The sequence below is a fragment of the Liolophura sinensis genome, chromosome 4 (assembly GCF_032854445.1).
Source record: "Liolophura sinensis isolate JHLJ2023 chromosome 4, CUHK_Ljap_v2, whole genome shotgun sequence".
NCBI classification, from domain to species: Eukaryota; Metazoa; Mollusca; class Polyplacophora; order Chitonida; family Chitonidae; genus Liolophura; species Liolophura sinensis.
Genome location: NC_088298.1, coordinates 23,985,969 through 23,994,107, shown reverse-complemented (window position 1 = coordinate 23,994,107; position 8,139 = coordinate 23,985,969). Strand labels below are relative to the sequence as shown.

The window sequence follows — 8,139 nt, the reverse complement described above, 5'->3', positions numbered from 1 at the left end:
ATGAAGTTTCTAGACTCATTCAACAACGAGTCCACATTCTACACCGAATGCACATTCTACAACGAGCCCACATTCTACACCGAATGCACATTCTACAACGAACCCACATTCTACACCGAGTTGCAGCATAAAAGTTGTTTTACTTCCTTGCTGGGCAATTTCCGAACAATGTTATAACATAACTGAATCCAGTTTGTCACCCTTGGCTCAACAGATGTATACCTCAAATGTAATTCAATCCGTCATGATTGTCATTATTTTAAACTGTTGTTGGCTAATTGGGATTCTTAGTGTTTTGCTACCATGGTTACGTCCTGGGGATATGATGTTTCAAACCTAGGCCAAATCTTTTCAGTTCTATCAAAAACCAAACACATTTCTATTATATGCTAAATAGGAAAAAATAACAATAATGACTACATTACTTCCCCACAAGCAGAATTCCACCCATGTCATCGAGGTGTACAAGCAAACATTCATATACCAGCCGTCAATAAAAATGGACGCTCCAGGTCAATAATCGCAAGGCCCATTGGGCCAATTCTTCAAAACAACGTTCAACATAAATCACCCAAAGTTGCCCAAATTTTAAGGACTGTCTCAACGAGGGCAATGGGCTAGGTTTTGGAAAGGCCTCTAAAAAGGCTATTCTTGGTGTAATGAACATCATGAAAATGTGTCATTCGATTCAGCTGAAAGGACGTAGAGACAGATATTAGCTTAACCTTAGCATCAAGTATGGGTAAGGCCTACGTGAGTGGCCTAGGGCTATATGTTAAGTCAAGTAATGGGTGGAAATATAACGCCATCATTATATGTTTTCCGATAAAGCTTTTCGGTTATCATAAAATCGTTTTTCAGGAAACGTCTGATCAATTTATTACAGGTGCGAACTCTTGCATGCTGGAAATGAAACCCTGGCAGGCATAAATGCTTGTGTCGGGAGTTGATTGCCAGGTTAGCGCATGATTGAGTATTGCACTTCTCTTCTGCCGTAAATAGCTCGTAATTAGCGTGAATTATCATTGATTAAGTGTATTTTTAACCCTGACCTCTGCATATTGGCCATTCTGTTCGCTTCGCTTGAGAAACACAAAGCGTTAATGGTGAAGAGAGGATCTGCGTCGCCCAGTATGGAAGCAAGCTCAAACCGGAAGTCTGCCTCACTGTCGTCTGCAACTTCAAACTCTAACATCACGTCCTTTAAAACAAATCCATTTGCAACAGAATATTGCTCTTGATCAATCACCACATAGCTTAGGTCCTATGTTCAAAGTAACCGAGAAAGTTTGCGAGTTCTGAAACGATTGGACAATGTGCACGTACAGGTGAATGATCACTGAAGTGATGCGATGTGTGTTTTATTGGAATGCCGCAGAAATTACCGTGCCTATGTAGAAAATGTCAATAAACACAGTAAGAAACTGGATTTCTACGTACAAACTAAATTCTAGAGCTTCGCATACATCCACATGACAACTGTTTAAACAGTTTTAATAAACCTAAATGGGGCCTCTAAGTATCTGACTGTGCCAAGTTATGCATTCGATGTAGACCACAAACACATCGTATGTTCCCATGACGATTTCCGAAGTAAAACGTTTTTTCTAATTTAAAAGCAATATTTTGCTTCGTTACATAAAGCATCTAAGTCTCCAAGAACGGATGTTGTAACCTTTTTGCGTTTAGCCTCATCAATGACGTACTTTTCAACTGCGTCCTATACTGTCTTTTGGTCCACATACAAATCAATCTTTTCTCAGCCCTCTATACTTGGGATCCTTAATCCATAATGCTTTGGACTCTTTACTTGTCACAATAGCCAGGTTGCATATCAAAACATGTTTACCTGGTTTATAGACGAAAACGGATAATTTTCTAAAAGAGATAACGAGGAAATCTGCAAATTACGTAATCAAGTCTGGCCTTGTCACACGTATTTATGTACATTATAAGTCAAGTAATTACAAGTGTTATTCGAAGTATAAACCATTAGCATGTTGTATAATACATTTCATTGCTATAGATGATCAACACAGAGGATGCCAGTTTACTGCCAAACGAAATCTCGCGAGAACTCCTGACAATGAAGCTAATAACTAGAACAGGCAGTTATGGGTCATAAGGGAACGAATATACGCCGCTCAAATACTTATTTATTTATTTGACTGGTGTTAAAAGCCGTACTCAAGACTATTTCATTAATACAACGACAGCCAGCATTATGGTGGGAGGAACATGGCAGAGCCCGGAAACCCACTACCATCTGCAGGTTGTGACAGACCTTCCCACGCACGGCCGGAGAGAAAGCCAGCATGGGCTGGACTTGAACTCGCACCACCCGCATAGTTAGAGGTTCCAGTGTCACAAGCACACCTAATCACAAGGCCGCAGAGGTCCCCTCTCCTCACACTAGGCAGAATATGATTATTTGATAATTACTTAACACCGGTAAATGATTTACAATCCGAGTTTCAAAGCACTTATACAACAGTACCGAGAATAGTTTGTTAAATTATTTGATCACATTTATACCGGGAATTACGCCACTGCTTAGTGCGCTGGAGCGTTCTCGGGAAAAGCGGTCATTTTTTTAAATCTGGTTTGTATACAATGTGTGGTGTTCGACAGCTGCTTAATTTCCGCTGTTAACTGCTGAGTCCCAGATTATGTCTCGGCAATTCGCACGGCTCCTTCTCTCAGACATCAGAGAGGCATAAATCGGCTTTTATCATCAATGCCTCCCGACGAACAATCCATGATGTAATTAAGCTTTAATGACAATGAACGTGGAACAAAAGTACACAATATTCCAGCGAAGGATGTAAAATGTAATTTACGTGAAATAGTTCAACGATGGCGAGGTCCAACAGGATATTATACGTACGACATTCTGATTGCTGCCAGGGACAAGGGCATTTACATACTGCGCTGCTCAAGACCTAGACTGTTTTGATGACAAATACATATATACATATATATGTGTTAGTTAGACCTGGCTTTAACTGTGGTGATATTCCTAAAGACCTGGCTTTAATTGTGGTGAAATTCCAGAAAACCTGGCTTTAATTGGGGTGATATTCCTGAAGACCTGGCTTTAGTTATGGTGATATTCCTGAAGACCTGGCTTTAATTGTGGTGATATTCCTGAAGACCTAGCTTTAATTATGGTGATATTCCTGAAGACCTGGCTTTAGTTGTGGTGATATTCCTGAAGACTTGGCTTTAATTATGGTGATATTCCTGAAGACCTGGCTTTAATTGTGGTGATATTTATAAAGACCTGGCTTTAATTGTGGTGATATTCCTGAGGACTCGGCTTTAACTATGGTGATATTCCTGAAAACCTGGCTTTAATTGTGGTGATATTCCTGAAGACCTGGCTTTAATTGTGGTGATATTCCTGAGGACTCGGCTTTAATTGTGGTGATATTCCTGAGGACTCGGCTTTAACTATGGTGATATTCCTGAAGACCTGGCTTTAATTGTGGTGATATTCCTGAGGACTCGGCTTTAATTGTGGTGATATTCCTGAGGACTCGGCTTTAACTATGGTGATATTCCTGAAGACCTGGCTTTAATTGTGGTGATATTCCTGAGGACTCGGCTTTAATTGTGGTGATATTCCTGAGGACTCGGCTTTAACTATGGTGATATTCCTGAGGGCTCGGCTTTAATTGGGGTGATATTCCTGAAGACCTGGCTTTAGTTGTGGTGATATTCCTGAAGACCTGGCTTTAATTGTGGTGATATTCCTGAAGACCTAGCTTTAATTATGGTGATATTCCTGAAGACCTGGCTTTAGTTGTGGTGATATTCCTGAAGACTTGGCTTTAATTATGGCGATATTCCTGAAGACCTGGCTTTAATTGTGGTGATATTTATAAAGACCTGGCTTTAATTGTGGTGATATTCCTGAGGACTCGGCTTTAACTATGGTGATATTCCTGAAGACCTGGCTTTAATTGTGGTGATATTCCTGAAGACCTGGCTTTAATTGTGGTGATATTCCTGAGGACTCGGCTTTAATTGTGGTGATATTCCTGAGGACTCGGCTTTAACTATGGTGATATTCCTGAGGGCTCGGCTTTAATTGTGGTGATATTCCTGAAGACCTGGCTTTAATTGTGGTGATATTCCTGAGGACTCGGCTTTAACTATCGTGATATTCCTGAGGACTCGGCTTTAACTATGGTGATATTCCTGAAGACCTGGCTTTAATTGTGGTGATATTCCTGAAGACCTGGCTTTAATTGTGGTGATATTCCTGAGGACTCGGCTTTAACTATGGTGATATTCCTGAAGACCTGGCTTAAATTGTGGTGATATTCCTGAAGACCTGGCTTTAATTGTGGTGATATTCCTGAAGACCTGGCTTAAATTGTGGTGATATTCCTGAAGACCTGGCTTTAATTGTGGTGATATTCCTGAGGACTCGGCTTTAATTATGGGGATATTCCTGAAGACCTGGCTTTAATTGTGGTGATATTCCTGAAGACCTGGCTTAAATTGTGGTGATATTCCCAAAAAAAAAAAACAGTTCATCTAGATGGGTACTGTATAGAAGGGACAAAGACGGACACGGAGGAGGTGTGGCAATTTATTGCAAGGTATATCTTTAAATGTGACTAGTGGTAAGGAATTAGAGAAAGGTGATAATGATCACCAATGGCTAATAATTTGTAATACTTCAAATGTGCCGGTTTGTATGGCCTGTCCTGTCTTTTCTCTGTTGCCCGATTTGATGCTGTTAATAATATCTTCTCTCATGTTAATGACAAAGTACTTGTTGGGCACAGTCTGTTTTTGTCATGATGCAATGAATGTATTCCGAACACGAAAGTCACCATTAGACCACGTGACAAGCTCTGGATGACGAACGATGTTCGGTACAAGAGAGGAATCGTTGTTGTCTAGAATACAAATGGACTGTCTGACGGGGACAAGTTTTGATTTTATATATCTAGAAGGGAGGCTAATAGTTCCAAACTCTAAGCAATTCTGCGGTACTCTACAAATTTAAAAGTTAAAACTTGAAAAAGGCATACCGGTCGATAATTAAATCTCTACTAGGATCAAAAGCAAAACCCTCTATTCCTCCTCTTTCTACTAATGGCAAAAACGTGTCAAATGACGTTGAGAAAGTGAATGGATTCTGTAATTTTTTCGCATCTCAATCAGCTCATCACCACACAGTACTTGTCTTATAACCTTTTACGTATGTTACAGAATCACGTGTCAGTTGTGCACAGACCTGTGGGAATGGGATCAAACAATTCAGGTACGGAAAGCCTCAGGTACTGATGGTATAAACAACTCCATGCTTAAAACCACTGCCGATTGTATTACAGCTTCTGTAACTAATCTTTTTTAACTATTCTTCACCAACAACTGTTTTTTCCAGCAGCATGGAAGCTATCTGAAGCCTGCCCTGTGTTTAAAAAAGGAGATAGACCTGATGTTTCTAATTATCGTTGAGCGGACAAAAACCCCTCGGGTAAAATCCCCGGCGTACAAAATCCCCGTTGGACATAAGGCCGTCGATCAGTATTAAGTGTATATGTTAAATGACATAAGTTGTTTGCTTGTTTGAGAAAACTCAAAACAATCTCCCTGAGGTGACGTTTCAGATCTCAATACATGTTTGTAACCCTCAGAATCTCCTCTCACTTGTTCAATCTCCATGTATTCTAACCGTTTGGACGACATCGAAAACAGCTATGTACCTGTCTGCGGTACACAGAATCCTCGACCTCCATTCCAAGTTTATCTGAAAACTAAAGATGTCCACAAGTATGGTCAAGAATTGCTGTATTGCATTTAAAAGAGTTTTATTTTCTATTCTAAGGGCACAAATCGTATATCTATGTCAGTTGTTCCTACCCCTGAAATTAATTTACATGCTATAGCTTAACACCTCTAAAGGAAAATAGTTGATTCCAAATACTTGTAGCAGTGATGGTTTTAACCTCCTAAAACAAAAGAAACAAAACGTGCCTGTCCCCCCCCCACCAAAGTATAGATGTTCAGAAACATACATCCAACATTCATTTTTCCCAATTTCGGGCAGTAATATATAAATTTTTAATTACGCTTTTAATACAGAATGTTTTCCATTGAACGTTACAATCACTAATTCATTTTATTTGTTATATACATCCATGTAGAGCAAATAAAATACAGAAAAAAATACACAGTAGCCTATAAAAATAAATTATTATTTATTTTTCTTGTGGAGATTATTCAAAAATAATATTTTTCTGGTGAACTATAATGTTATTTAGTTTCAATTTCTAAATAATAAAATTTTTTAAATACGTCTGTTACGGTGACAACATAAATTACATAAGATACCTGTAAACCGACTCAAAATGCACACCCTACGGCAGTCGCGAGGTGTTATTGTGAAGTTTAGTAAGCTATAACGTGTTTGCCATGCTGACATATATATATATATATATATATATATATATATATATATATATATATATATTGTTTTGAGAGAAATACTGCTGAACCTGAGTGAGAGACTAGGATACGCTTTGATTACCAATTTTTCGATGGAAAACAAAGTCACACTATATGAATTTCCACCAACAAATATTTTACAGCATGTTCGGTAGACTGTCGCATATATTTTGTCGGTTAATTAAAACGACCGGGCTTTTGCCCGCCGTTTTTTTTTTGTCCGCGAGGCCTATGTCCGCGGGTTTTTTGTCCGCCGGTGCTTTTGTCCTGGATTCTCTTCAACCTTTTCTTTCTATTGTCTTGGACAATCTCGTCTATAAACATCAGTATGAGTATTGTATGTCAAATAATCTTCTTATACCAAATAACTCTGGATTTAAACGTGGAGATTCGAGTATATGGCACTTAATAAACATTGTTCATGACATATACAAAAGTCTTGACAGTGGAAATGACATGTTTATTATTTTTAGATGTCAGTAAGACATTTCATAAAGTCTGGCATGATGGTCTTCTGTGTAGTCGGAGCAGTTGGGCATCGAAGATCCCTTACTTACGTGGTTAAAAGATTACGTGTGTGATAGGGAAATTAAAGTTTGTGTTAACGGTAAATGAGTTCAAAATTTATCCAATTGTTCTCTATGTTAATTTATGTATATATGTTGATTTTACTGTTGTTGTTATAAGGCTGTGAGAAAACCTCGTTAAACAAAAAAAGAATTAAATAAATTATACAGGCCAACCTCAGAGACAGTACATCCCACTTATACATACGCATAGTGTACTTACACGGGATCTTTTCTTTCTGTAATATTAATTTACGTATTTATTCATTATTTATTTATTTGTTTATTTATTTATTCATTTAATTATTTGGTGTTTTACGCCGTACTCAAGAATATTTCACTTATTCGACATCAGCCAACATTATGGTGGGAGGAAGCCGAGCAGAGCCCGGGGGAAATCCACGACCATCCGCGGGTGCGGCCAGCATTATGGTGGGAGGAAACCATGCAGAGCAAACCCACGACCATGCGAAGGTTGCCTATCTGTAATAACCCTTGTGCTTGTTAAAAGATTGTCAAAATCGTGGTTGTTGCTGATAGGTAAAGAAGTAACATTAATTACCTGGCTCTGATGATATCATGATGTATGTATAAATGCTAATGGTTTCACGTCGAACTTAACAATTTTTCAGTCATATGACGACAAAGAGTCATCAGGTATATGTACATATACTGTGTCTTATGCCAGGGCGAGTCCATGCCACCAAAGTGCTGTCGTCACTGAAGTATCATGCCGAGGACACCAGACATTACACCCTACACAGTCACATGATACTGACACCAGACGCGCCAGTCATATTTCATTGCTCTAACCTCTCAGATCACCAGGCGGATTTCGGTGCTGAGGGCAGCAGCCGCAGAAGAGAATGGCTCTCCGCGGAATGCATGTACCATCAGACCATCGCAAAGGGAGGCAAATCTGGAAAAGGATGGCAGAACAGCGCCCTCTACTTGTGAATAGCAGAATTGTGTCAGCTCTAATTATTCATCTTTGTTGAAATAATTGGCAACATTATCCAAACAGGCAGACCCTACTGCCGTTCCACTAGCTACACGAATTCCTTCACTTTACAGAAGGCTGGTTTTTCACTTATGGCATGGCAAT

The 8,139-nt window shown here is 39.1% G+C and overlaps 1 long non-coding RNA gene across 1 annotated transcript; it reads left to right on the top strand.

The window, feature by feature from the left end:
- Nucleotides 1-4,544: 4,544 nt before the first annotated feature.
- Nucleotides 4,545-7,055, top strand: LOC135464583 (uncharacterized). The gene is made up of 3 exons (XR_010443665.1): nucleotides 4,545-4,634; nucleotides 5,230-5,281; nucleotides 6,942-7,055. It is a non-coding gene; the product is annotated as an uncharacterized LOC135464583 (long non-coding RNA).
- The last annotated feature ends 1,084 nt before the right edge of the window (nucleotides 7,056-8,139 follow it).